The sequence below is a fragment of the Chanos chanos genome, chromosome 15, assembly GCF_902362185.1.
Source record: "Chanos chanos chromosome 15, fChaCha1.1, whole genome shotgun sequence".
In the NCBI taxonomy this organism is placed as follows: Eukaryota; Metazoa; Chordata; class Actinopteri; order Gonorynchiformes; family Chanidae; genus Chanos; species Chanos chanos.
In genome coordinates this window covers 3026646-3040733 of record NC_044509.1, presented here as the reverse complement: position 1 = coordinate 3040733, position 14088 = coordinate 3026646, and the positions used below count along the sequence as shown (strand labels likewise).

Genomic DNA, 14088 nt, shown 5'->3' with positions numbered 1-14088 from the left:
CAATAAACCCCTGGCATTCCCCATAAAAAAATCTAAAACACCCCTTTTCACTGCGTGAAAAGTGGTGTATTCGGAAATATCCGGACAAAGTAAACTTCCGCTAAACCTGCTGTTTTCTGGAGGTATTCGGATGCCCGCAGAACTTTGTCATGCGGACCTGAAAACTCCCACAAATGTCCGAATACAGCTGTTAGACGGCAGTTTTCAGGCATCCGCGTGACCACAGTCGTTAGCTGATGGCTTGGCCTTTCAAATGCTAATAACTGTCAGTGGTCTAGGTGGGACTGGGTATAGAAGCCTGCCCCCCTTCCTCACTGTAACTTTCTATCAGTTAGCCTATATGTAATATTTAGCCGATATTTTGATAACCACACAAACTTCTTAGGTGTTGCATGGTGTATAATACAGCAGTGGTAGGCCCATGTAGCCTTTAATGTCATTGCTCTGTCGTGCAGCTAAATTACAATGGACACTTCAAATGGAGCATACAAAAACACACTGAAAACGTAATTTAAAAAAAGTCTAAATGAGAGGTTCATTAATTACATATTTGATGGTTATGCAACTGTCCTTTACTTGGGGTCAAAAGGTACAGGGTGACCAGATGCAAACAGACCAAATGGGGGACAAGTAGTAAGTTTGTGTGGGACAATATGGGAGATGTTACTAATGCTGAGAGATGATGTAAAACTTAGATATAATGTCAGTCTAACTGTATAAGAAACACTTGTATACACTTGTATTGATAGACATCCAACATGCATTGGCCATTACAGGCCCATCAAAGGCAACTGTACTTAAGCAAAGCAGCAGGCATCATACAGCTCAAGTCTTTCAAGTTAAACCCCTGACCAAATCCAACTATAAGAATAAATAAGGCTCAAAATAAAATATTACATAAAATAAAACAATTTCAATGCAAATCTTTATATCAAGCCAAAATCTCTATTGGATGAGTAGTATGGTCAGAAGGGATAAAAGAACTTTTTCCTTTCTTTTTGACCATGACGTCGGCTGACAGCGTTTATCTTCATATCTGTAAAGTTTTACTAAGTTTGGTTTTTGTGACGTAGCAAAAAATTCGTCGGCCCCACAGCTGCACAGTTTGATTGACGGCCGCCACAGACTCTTGATGACCGCCCTCAACGCTCTCCTCTCAGCCATTTGGTGAAAGCAAGGCTTTTAAAAAAAACTCGCCTATGTTGCATTTTTACTGCTTTTGACATAGCGCTATTAAATAGATTAGAAACTATGCTCATGTGCAGGCGGGTAAGATAACGGATCCATATATTTTTTTATTTCTGACAGTTAAAAACCAAACGACTAGCGAAAATGCGGGACATTATCTCAGTATGAGGGATGGGGGACAAAGGATACAGGACTTTTAAAAAAAAAAAAAGTTTGCAGGGCATAGGAGTTTTTGTTGTTGGTTCTCGCTTGTTTGTTCGGAATGTTTCTCCTCAGTACGAGGACGCGCCCCGTTTTCAAACCACCCACTTAGAATCGAAGGTTGAGTCCTGTCCAATCAGTTTTCTGTGCGTGCGTGGCGTAGGGTGACAGTAACCAATAGCATTGTGTGCAACTGCAGCGCGAAATTTGCTTTGGGGAAGGGGTTACCTGTAGTAAGGTAAGGAGAAGCGAGTCACTGAAGGATTACAGAAGTTGTACTCCGTATTCTGTCGATAGTGTGCATTTTGAAGATGGCTTGCAAAAGAACACTTAAGTTTTCGAACGGACAGCGGAGTGGAGAGGCTACTCGTGCGCCGGGAATATCCAATTGCCGAGTCCGAACGAAAACAAACAACTGGTGTCCCCGTTAAATGCATTTTTAAGAAGATGTCTGAATAGCAGTAAACGTTCATGGAGAATGTTATTCGGCGGTTGGACAGGATGGAGTCCCATCAAAGAGGCGCAAGAGGAGTCTGCCCGAGAAAAGAAGACGAGCGGGGAATAACTTCTGTAGCCTTCTGGCTTTCGTCTTTGACTGCCGCGCATTCTGATACGTTCACATTTCTTTATCTGCTTTATCCCTTAATGTGGTTGAATTTAACTCTTGTATTAATTTTGCTTCTACAGGAAGCTGTGCGGATAATGCATAATGCTGAAAACAACACGCACAGATATGATCCACGGACAAGGTAGGACAGCGTGTTTTATTGGTAGACTATATCGTCGCGATTGTTTCATAGCAGTGCTTGGAATTCTAAACAAACTTTTAATCGATCTTCCTTTCTTCTCCGCTTTTTTTTCTCTCTAGCATCCTGAAAGACCGATTGAGACTATTCGAAAGAGTTACCGGGTGAATCCAGAGAACAAAGAAGGGGGCAGGATCGCCACTCGAACGAGGCAAAGGAGGAGAAGAGTAAGTCAAAACATCATTTCCCTAGTAGTTCTTAGACTTTTTCTCCATTTGCTGTTTTCAGTGATCTAATTTCTGTTTTCACTGTGTTTTGCATCTGCTCAAGGCCGGAGCTAGTGTTCTTTAAACTGGGGAAGAGGCTGCCATATGGAGGACCGCATCAGTAGATATAATTTCTGAAGGGGACGCCGCCATATTGGATGGAAGGCCAGCGTGGGTCTTCCCGCCTAGCACAGAGTTGTCTGCACTGTGTGGGGTGCTACCGAATAGAGACCACGGAAGCTGGGTTGTTCTTGGGAATGCTCAACATTTAGAGTTTCATTTATGCTCCCAAAAGCATTTGTATTATATACTATGATATTACAGTATATTCTGTTCTAATGTATTCTATTCTGTTATATATTGTACATTGATTATATATATATATATATATATATATATATATATATATATATATATATATATATAATTGTCAATTTATATGCCTTATATTATACTGTATTTGCTTTATTTATAATAAAATTTGTGTAAATTCATTTTTGTTTGCCAGACTATCTATACAATCTACCTATGAACATAAAACAACACCACCACCAATAATAATAATAACATTAATAATAATAATTATTATTATTATTATTGTTATATAAACCATATGAATTCATGTCTGGGGACCCACAATGGACCAATGGGGAAGGGTTTTAGAGGAGGGGCAAGACATTGCTCCACCAATCCAAAGAAAGACTTTTGACCAATTGCAGGATACCTGGTGGCCCAAGGTGTGAAGTGCAAATGTTCCCGTCAAAGCACTCCCAAGGGATTATTCACCATGGCAACTAAAGGCTCTAGGCAGACCCCAAAACACGGTACATATTCAGGAGTATTCCATGCCACGTAACAGAGCTGCAAACTGCCGGATACAGCCGATAATCTGTGGAGTATCCGGGAATATACAGGAGTATTCCAGGCCGAATACACCTCTTTTCACGCAGTGTTTAACTCTTTTAATGACCCACATTGGAGTGGCTGTTACCCCTTAAACATACCACATTTTTGACACCATTAAAGAATTAAAAATTAAAACGTTCCCTCTTAAATTCAAATTTCTTTGTTTCCAAAAATGCAGCCTTCTCTCCATCCCTCCTACTACCTCCTCCCACACCAGATCCTCCGTTTTCCTCTCTTCCTTTTCTATCCTTATCCCTAAACTCTTTATGTTTTCTTTTTGTTCTTTAAAAGGCAAATAAAATGGCAATGGCTCTACCCCCCCCCCCCCACCTCATAAAAACTGTTTTTTCTAAGTTCACTCTTGCACCTGACCCCTTACAATATCTCTCTATGACTCTCATTGCATTCTCCATACTTTCAACGTCTTCTACTAATAATGTCGTGTCATCAGCGCACTGGACAATTGGTTCTGCACTTTCAGCACCCTCCACTCTTATTCCCTTAATCCGCCCATCTGCCTTTACAGCCAATCCCAACGGCTCCGCCACTAAACTGTAAAGTAGTGCTGAGAGTGGACACCCCTGCCTTATTGATCTTGTTATTTTAAAAGCCTCACTTATGAATCCGTTACATTTGATGCAGCTTACTGCATCTGCATATAAACACTTTAACCACTTTACACATTTCTCCCCAAAGCCAAACTGTTCTATCAAATCAATCAAGTACTTATGTTCAACTCTATCAAAAGCTTTTTCTAAATCTAAACTTATCAAATACCCACCTCTCCCCTTCTCTCCCATATACGCCACCATGTCCCTTATGCTGCTTACTATGTCTGATATATCTCTGCCTTGTTTCGCATATGCCTGGTTTGTTTTGATTGTGTCCGGTAAAATCCTTTTAAAACAATTTGCTAAAACTTTTGCTAAAATCTTGTAGTCCATATTCAACATTGTCAAAGGTCTAAAATTCTTCAGGTCTGCCGGGGTCCCCTCTTTTTTAAAAAATGAGTTTAACCACCCCCATCTTCATTGTTTGACTCATTTCTCCCTTTTCAAAAACCTCCTAATTTTGATCTCTCAATATGGGAATTAAAATGTCCTTAAAAACCTTATAAAATTCTCCCGGTAAGCCATCTATCCCTGGACTTTTCCCATTGTTCAACTGAGCTATTGCCATGTCAGTCTCTTGTTCTGATATTTCCTGTTCACATTCATCCTGATCCATGTCTAATGCTTTCACTTTCAACTGCTGTAATAAAAATTTTTCTTCATTCTTATCCACTCCCCTCCCCTTAAACATTTCCATATAAAACCTTGTTACCTCCCGCAATACTCCCTCTGTTCCCATCACCTTCTGTCCATCCCCGCTTAAAACCTCCTTGATCATTTCTGTCCTTTGCCTTGTCTTTTCCAGACTAAAAAAGAATTTAGTGCGGCGTTCCCCCTCCACCACGTTTTTGCTCTGCTTCTTATCATCGCCCCTCTACACTTCATTTCCTCAATTTCTCTTAATTTCTCCTCCAATAACAATATCTGACCCACATCCCCATCCACTTTCCTCAGCTCTGCTCCCAATTCTTCCCTCACTCTTCGTTCCTCCTTTTTTTTACTCTCTGCACCATCCTGCTGTACTCCATTGAATACCTCCTTATGTCGTATTTTATATTGTCCCACCAAATTCTTTTATCGTCTTTAAACATTCATATTCTATCCCCCCACTGATAATGCTCTTCACCCCCATCACATAAAACTGATCTTTTAAAAGCTCTGTATTTAAAACCCATACTCCTGGTCCCCTTTCCACCTCTGTAAAATCCATATTTACAAATAAAAAGTCGTGATCGCTAATTGCTGTTTCTTTGTAAAAAAAAAAAAAACAAAAAAAAAAAAACTGCTTTATATATTTTCCAATTTCTCTATGACATAAAACAAGATCAATTCTGCTTTGGCACAAAACGTTTCCCACAATTTGTCTTCCTGAAAAGTTCCTCTACCCTTCATTTCGTTCTCTCCATATATCAATTACATCATGTTTTGTCATTAAATTTTTTAGCTCTCCCCTCCCCACATCAGTTTTAAAAACCATACCCTCTGCAATATCCATTTTACTAAAAACTGTGTTAAAATCCCCCAAAAGAGCCACTCTTCCCCACCCATCCATTAAAACACTCAAATTCATAAAAAAAAAAACCCTTCTCTTTCTCTCTCTCATTATTAGGTGCGTGCAGATTGCATAACACTACAGGTTCTCCCATGTTCCATATTCTGACTGCTATGCGTTTTCCTTCTTTCCCATTATAAACCTCTTCTGCTTTTTCACATGCCCCCCTTCCAATTAAAATGGCAACCCCTCTCCCTCTTTGATTTCCCCCATTATTAACACTTCTCCATCCCACATAGATTTCATTTCATTCACAGCTTCATCAGTCCAATACGTTTCTTGCAATAATAGTACGTCTGCTCTTTCACATAGCACTAAACAACTCCGGAATTTTTGCACTTGAAGCGATACAAAGAGACATTAAGAGCAACAGGAAACACACAGTCCTCGTCATTTTCTCTTTTAATCTTTCTCTTCCGCTCCCACTAACACCCCATATCTACTTTGCTTCATCCCTCCCGTGTCCGTTTCTCCTTCTTTCCCCTCCTATCGCTTTCGTCTCCTTTTCCCAACGTCTGTATTTGGGGTTACCTTCATCGTTCTTCGTCGTAAACTTCTTGCTTTAGCCTCCGTTATCCCTTTTTCTGCCGTTTCCCCATGCCTCTCCTCCACATCGTTCTCCTCCATACTCTTCGGCATATCCGATTCTTTGCTTTTTTTTGTCTTTATTAAAAAATCAGTTTAAAATCGTATATTCACTCAGTATTACAGTATCATTCAATTAAAATTCCAGCAGTCATTACACAAATTTTATATTAGGATCTTACATCTGTTCCCCTTTTTTAAACATATACTTCAGTATTCGTAATTCATCTTCATTCAGTTCCTTCTAGACATACACTTCTATTCAAAGTGCACAATAAATATATTAAACAAATCAATACATTACAAAACTGCTTCATTTTCTTTCCGTTTAAAATAATAATATAAAAACAATAAAATAAAAACAGTTAAAAACAGTTAAGCAAGTTCACTTTAAACCTATTCCATGTCAGTTGTATAAAAGGATTGTTTCTGACCAGAAGTTCCTCAAACATGTCCTGTTCATTTCTCTCGATAGTCATACAAAGTTCCAATAGTCTGTGTGATTCTGTGCTTGAAGAATGTACATAGTTCTAGTTCTCTCCCTCTTTGTTTTACAATCGTCCTTGACATCCACACAGTGTACCTTGCCACAGCTAAAAACAGAGTTTTTTGCTTTTCTTTTGAATCCAAATAAAAATGAGGTTTCCCACTCAGTCTGTACCACAGTTCCATCTGACAAAAGACCATTCGCAATTTCTTTTAATTTTTTTATGAAACACTGTAACCGCTCGCATTCAAAATACATGTGTCTCATTCCTTCTTCATTTTTGCATACTTTGCATTGTCCATCAGCACTCAGACCAATCTTACATAAACTTCTCTCATTAAAAACACAGTTGTGTCTTAACAAAAAATCTAAATTTTCTAAGTCCAGGCATTTAAAATTAGGATGTACAGTTGTCCATAGCTGCCTGAGATTAAGGTTTGGGTACATTCTCATCCAGTAGAGGTTAGCCCTGGGTTCAACAAATGCTTTACTTCTAAAATAAGAATAAAACACTCTCAGTGTACAAATGCTAAAAGGGACATGCTTCTCTGTTAACTTGACATGCACGCCTGGTGTATCATTTTCATTCTCTTGTTCATTCTTATCAGTTCTCTCAACCCAGTAATTTGGCACCGCCTCTTTCAGTCTTCTGTATTGTGTTTCAATTATACTTTTGTTTTTAACTTCTGCCACTTCCTCAATACATTCAGTGATGGCTTGTGTGGGCAGATACCCAGGCCTGACCTTGTACAACACATCTTTGATTTGTCTCACCCCCGCATTAAACCAACTTCTAAAATATAATTCTTGCTCATTAAAAACGATCCTGGGGTTTAAAAACAATGGCTGTTGCAAAAGTTGTGTTTTATCTTTTGGTTCAACATACACATTTGTCAAAAAAAATCCCCCCATGCCCTGAAAACGTCTTTATAAAACTCTGGAATTCCCTGCAACATGTTCTCTTTCAGCCTACTCCACAAGACTGCAATTCCCATCTCCCCTTTCGTACATTTCTCAATAAAATACCTCATGATACCTTTCCACCCCTATACATCACTGTTTAAAAACTTTTTCATCGTTTTCACCCTAAGACTTTGGGTTCTTATAAAAGCATCTAAAGGGCCCAATCCTCCCTCCTCCACCCTCCCAATTAATGTGTCATAGGCGATCTTTGCTGGTTTGCCATGCCATAAAAAAATCTAAAACAAATTTTTTTATTCTTTTAAAAATCCACATCGGTATGCTCACTATACCCAGTACGTACCATATATAACAGAGCATTCAAAACTAAAACCCTTCCTTTGAGTTTTAAACTTCGTTGCTTCCAGTAATTGAACCTTTTCTACATCCCTTTCATTATTTCCTCCCATATAATGTCCCTTGTTTTAATCTCATCCTTCCCAATTCTTATTCCTAGAATCTTGACACTATTTATCTCCTCTTTAAACGGAGTATTTGATGGTAATTCTTCAGTTTGTCCCCCCCTCATATACGCTGTTTTTTCATAATTCACATGTGCTCCTGATCCCCTGTGTAACGAGCTCATCTCCTCCCCCGCCGACTTCAGCCATTCAGCCATCAGCGTCGCCGGTTTTCTAATCACCGGTCTGTTCACTCATCTCCCGCACCTGTCCTCACTTTCGTGCACTCATTCACTCTCTTACTTAAACCTCTCTGTTTTCACGGAACGCTGCGAAGTCTACACTTGCCACATGTGTATTCTGAGCGTCTATACTCACGTACCTGATTTGTTTGTTTCCACCGAGTTATCTCTTGTCATTTAGCCTTACCAAGTTCTGTTAGTCCTTTACTTATTTAAGTACCGTGTTTTGTCTGATACTTTCTCCCGTTCTGGTTTGTGTTTGTTTTTCAATAAGTTTTTAATAAACTCTGCCACTCTAGACTTGTGTCCTGCACGTTGGTGATTCTCTGACACCATACAATATCTTTTTAAAATGTGGCTGGCCTTTTCAATGCTATTTAAATCCTTTAAAATAAGTGTGGTGTCATATGCATACGAAAAATTGTTTGTTCTTTGCTAAAACTTTCAACTAAACCCCCCCCGATGCCACTGTCCGCACTGATGGCCAGCCCCAGAGGCTCAGCCACAAGAGTGTACAACAGTGGACATCCTTGCCTGACTGATCTTTGTATTGGAATAAAATCGGTTAAGAAGCCATTACATTTAACACAGCTGTAAACATCTGAATAGAGACATCTCAGCCATCACAAGGTTCCGTTGCCAAACCCAGACCTTCCTAATAGATCAAATAAATATTCGTGCTCAACTCTATCAAAAGTCTGGCTTTAGAGAAAGCTTATCAAATACCCATTGTCCTTCTTTTCTCCCATATACCATATTGTATCTCTTATGTTACTGACTGTATCTGAGATGTCTCTATTCAGAACAGCGTATGCTTGACTAGATTCTATAACTGAAGGTAAAACTCTTTATTCTACTGGCTAAAATCTTATAATCAGCATACTTAAAGGCCTAAAATTATTTAAACTGTCAGCATCCCCCGTCCTTTTATAGATTATTTTAATCATGTCCCTTTTCATGGTCGGACTCATATCCCCCTCCTCATATATTTCATTAAAAACCTCGAGTAAAACAGGAATCAAAAGCTTCTTTAAAACCTTGTAAAATTCTCATGGCAAACCATCTAACCCCGGGCTTTTCCCATTTTGCATTTGATTTATGGCCATTTCAATTTCTTCCTCAGTAAAATCATCATCACACATCAATTCGTCTTCCTCCGATAACTTAATAAAAACTCTTTGTCTTCTAAAAGAACTCCCTTCTTCTGGAATAAATTAGAATAAAAATCTTTAACTTCTCTTAAAATACCCTCCGTACTATTCACCCTCGTCCCCTCTTCCGTAACTATACATCCTATCGCCTCTGCCCTCTGTCTGTTCTTCTCTAGGCTAAATAAGAATTTGAATACGCCTCTAAACAAAATCAAAAAAACAAAAATTGGGTGAGCGTATCTCACCCTCCGCTGCCAAAACCGCGATCGCGCTGCAGCGGCAAAAGCGCTATTTAAGGCTGCGCAAAGGCTCCGCCGTTTACCTTCCGACCCCTTCCTCGCTCGGTGTACTCACCGCCACCAAAACACGCGGCCAAATACAAGCATTTACCGGCGACACCGCACCTGACTTACCTCGCCACGCGATGATGTCACAGAGTATCTGCAGGGCGGCAACAGCTTCTTCAAAGCACACACTGCACTTGACCGTCTTTAAATACTTTTTTTTCGTCCTTTTTTGGCCCTTTCTCTCAATAAAATCACATCTCTCTCCACTCTCTCAACAAAATAGCATCTCTCTCCACACTCTAGATAAAATGTCAATTTATCACGCTCCTTCCTCAGTGCAAACGACCCCATCCAACTCCTCCAACAGGACTGAGCATCATATAACACGTCGTATTGCAACACAGTGTAATACAGCATCATGTAACACAACAATTAAAAGAAGATAAAAAGGCAATGAAAAAAAAAAAGAGTATTTTTTCAAACTAAGAAACTGCTTCCGTGCGACAGGTTGCCTATACTTCTGCAGCCAGTTGCCGTCTGTCTGCTCTAAACACGCACGCACAGAGAGAGAGAGAGAGAGAGAGAGAGAGAGACAGAGAGACGCAGACAGAGACAGGGACAGAGACAGAAAGAGAATACCAAATGAAAGTCACCCAGATTGCCCAGAAAGAGGTACCACTATGTACTTAGGTGGGTACAAATGCTTGTCGCTGGGGTAGTACCATTCTGAAGTACAATAACGTACCCATCTAAGTGAGTATTGTGTTCTACCCTAGTCATTTGTACCCATTAAGGAACACTTTCGAACCTCCAACGATCAAAATCTCTATATAGTAGTACCAATCTGTCCTTTAAAGGGTACAAAACCAGTGACAAATTAAGGTGGCAAAAGTATACTTGAAACATATGCACTACCAAAAACTATATTCAACACTTTTATTCAGCAGGTTAGAAAAACCACTTTTTGTGACATTAAACATGTTAAAATTATACAAAAACACATACAGTACATCACATACAGCACATACAAAAACACATACAGTACATCACATTACTCATAACCATGCCGAATTTCAATTTATGTACATTTGCTACAAATTTGGTACGGGTATGAATAATTTGGGCTTAACTGGAAATACAAGAAGTTCTTCAGATAAAAATATGTAAAGCAGCTCATGTACAAAAATCACTGTCATTAAAATCAATTGAATACATATCCAGAGCCTGATGGTCTAACCCATCTCCTGGATTTAACAACGCCCACTCTTTGTCAAAGTTGACACGGTATGCACGGAAATGATTGTCAAAAAACAGAAGACCCAACATTTTTCCACATAGAACCCATACAGTGTCAATACTGAGTGTGTATTTCACTCTCCAAAATAATGGAACTTTTTCAGTGTGCACATGACCAATGACAAAAACATCATTAAGAGCATACTTAACATTGTTAGCAGATAAGCATGAAACACGCTGAAGCACCTTTCCCTCAAACTGCACATCTCTAAGGCTGTCATGTGCTTTCAGGGTATTCTGTAGGTCTACGGGTAGTGATGAACACGGTGTGCTTATACATTTGCTACAAGACTTTTCAAATGCAACAAAGCAACTTGAAGAAAACTCCCAACACTGCTTCAACTTATGGTGACTACTGAGAGACTTAGTAATATTTATAAAACTCCTGCATTTGCTTGCTATAGCCTTAAAATATCAGCATTTACTTTCAAATCTCATACACCACAAAGAACAGAGGACCATACATTAAAATGACTCTGGGATAGTGTATTAAATAATGACATTTAGGTGTTATTACGTTTCCAAAAACTGCAGTCATCTCAGTCAGGAATTCATGCACAAGTATTTTCATCTTTTCTCACTTGTGAAGCCAGAGTAATATCTACAGTTTCTTGGCAGAGCAAGTACACATGGCAGTATGCACTACCAGGAGGACCACAGTGGGCCATTAAAACAGGCAACAGTCTGAACAGGAACCATTTCTGGTTAGCTGAACCAACAATAGAAGAATTTTGAAAAATGTTTTCAGTTAATGACACTGGCTTGTTCACTTTGTCACTTTTCCCAATGCACAAGTGTTTCAGTTCATCATGGATCTCTTAAACAGTTCTATGCTTTTGTTTATGAGCTTCACAGAATACTAATCTCATTACAAGAGGTAAGATTTGCAAGAGTGAAAGTTTTCCGTAAACACTTAGTACACTGGTGCGCTGGTGGCATAATGTTCAGCATAGGAGGTTAATAACACGAGTCACAGGTGTTGACAGTTTGTCTCCATTCTCCACTATTTGAGCAACGCTCCTCTGGAGGAAGGTCATAGTGTTTTTCAGATGGGCAGGGTATTCCATATTGAATACAAAATACATACAAAAGGCTGCGATGAAGGCCTCATCAACTCCAATACAAGACCACACCTCAACTCCTTCGACTTTGATCTTTGCCGCCAATGGTGGTCTTCCAATCCTGGTCGCTCAGCTAAATGGTAGGGTAGGGTGTGGGTGGCTCACCCTAACAAGAGGGAGTAGAAGAAGAAACATGATTATACATATTATGAAAAACCTATGAAAAATATCTGATGTGTGTCTGAGGCACTGGTTACCTACCTCTCCAAGAATAATTAAGTTTTCAGTCTTCTCCTTGAAGATGGGAGGCAGGAGGACAAATCCACCCCTGAAGTCAATGGCTTAAAGAAACAGAATTATTAGTTAAACCTTAGTCATTTACAACTGTCTTGGAACACCAACATTTTACTGTTATGTTGAAGTAATCACTACCTGCATGCTCCTCTGCCAGGGCATCCTCTCTTGCCTCCATGTACAATTTTTTAAGTGGTGATGTGTCCTTGACCAAATTTAGAAGCTTAGGAAGCACAGCTGTAAAGTTCTCCCGGATACACAGGGATTGCTGTAGGGTGAATGCGGTCCACCTCAGCAAACAACTGATTAAATAAAGAGAAAACAATTACAATATTTCTGTGCTGGAATTCACAGTTAAGTGTGTCAGCAGAAATGCCAGAGATCAGGAGAGATGAATGCTCTGGAAAGACAAGAGGAACACCAAATCCACCCCCTTCAAACCTCTAGCAGCCAAATTTCAACTTACTTTCTTCAAAAGGTCCTCTACAGAAATTCCCTCCGCACGCCTCCATGCGAAACTTCTGTTCATGTGGTCTTTCACAATGGCCATATCAGGTTGCATCTTCTTGTTCTGCTCAAGTAATAACCTTGACACGGGCCTCAGTGGAGGTACAGTCTTCCCCAACAACATGGAATTCCTTAGTGAAAAATAAAAAACATAAAACATGACACCCATCAAACACATTATAGGGGAGCAAGTCTTGCAAAGTTTTACAGCACACAATCAAAAGATACCCTCTACAAAACAAACAGACCCTTTTGTAAGCATTCAACCACTCAAGGATGGCCAGTTCAGTTTTCATACAAAAGACGCACAGGAAAAAATACAAAATTTTAATACTTGCACTACTACAGAGTATTGCCCAATCTCCAAGCAATATTTTGTGTAATTGAATACAATGAAAAAGACCAACACGAAATGGTAAAAAAAATGAATGTAGCTAGCTTACTGATGGTGCCTTTGCCCGTTTATGACACACATCTGTCGATCCATCCATGACCTTGGACTTCATTGACTGGCCATACATCTCTTTGTACCTTCTAACTGCCATGTCATCCACAAGCGATGCACGTTCTGTCTTGAATTTTCGCTTGAGTGACATATGCCAAGTGTGCTGCAGGGGCCAAAAAACATATCATAACAAAGTATACATTCAGAAAATCACTGTTCACATAATACATTACTGATTAGAATATATTTCTTCAATGCTTTTCTTTATCAAAAAACAAATATAGCTGCAAGGGGCAAGGGCGGGCCCTCGCACCTCCGGCGATTCGTGACCGTGACATTTCGCCATCCAACAATGCACTCAGATCTGAGCGCTGTGCTATTAAGCAAGGTAACTGGCTTGTCCAGGGAAGTTCTGGCTAATTTAACTCAGAGTAAGTAGTAAACCACCTAACAGAGGAGCTCTATGGCTTCATTCTCCTGGCTCTTCTGTTAGGAGGTTTACTACTAACTCTGAGTTAACTTAACCAGAAGTTACCTGGATAAACCAGTTACCTCGGTTCATAGTGCAGCCCTCGGATGTGTGCACCAAATTACATGATCATAGCAACAGCTAAAACAATTCAGGCTTAAAATCACACAACCCCATAATATGCCCAACCCACTTGCTGGGGTATTGGCAAAAAAACCCCCAAAAAACACACATATATTACTGTTATATTAATTCTCATGTGTGTCTTTAAACAATACAGACATCAGTGTCATGATTCTAAATAAAAGTAGAAAGAAAGAAAACCGTTTCACATGTAAATGTCACTGTGCTCAATGACTGCATACACTAATATCTTTACATAACACCTGCTCATGCAACCTGCAACACCTTTTCTATGCTGCGTAAATATGAA

The 14088-nt window shown here is 39.5% G+C and overlaps 1 long non-coding RNA gene across 1 annotated transcript; it reads right to left on the bottom strand.

Moving 5' to 3' along the window:
* Positions 1-12206: 12206 nt before the first annotated feature.
* Positions 12207-12798, bottom strand: LOC115828747 (uncharacterized). Its single transcript, XR_004025967.1, has 3 exons — positions 12701-12798; positions 12373-12536; positions 12207-12281 (listed from the first exon to the last, which is right to left on the bottom strand). It is a non-coding gene; the product is annotated as an uncharacterized LOC115828747 (long non-coding RNA).
* Positions 12799-14088: the final 1290 nt, after the last annotated feature.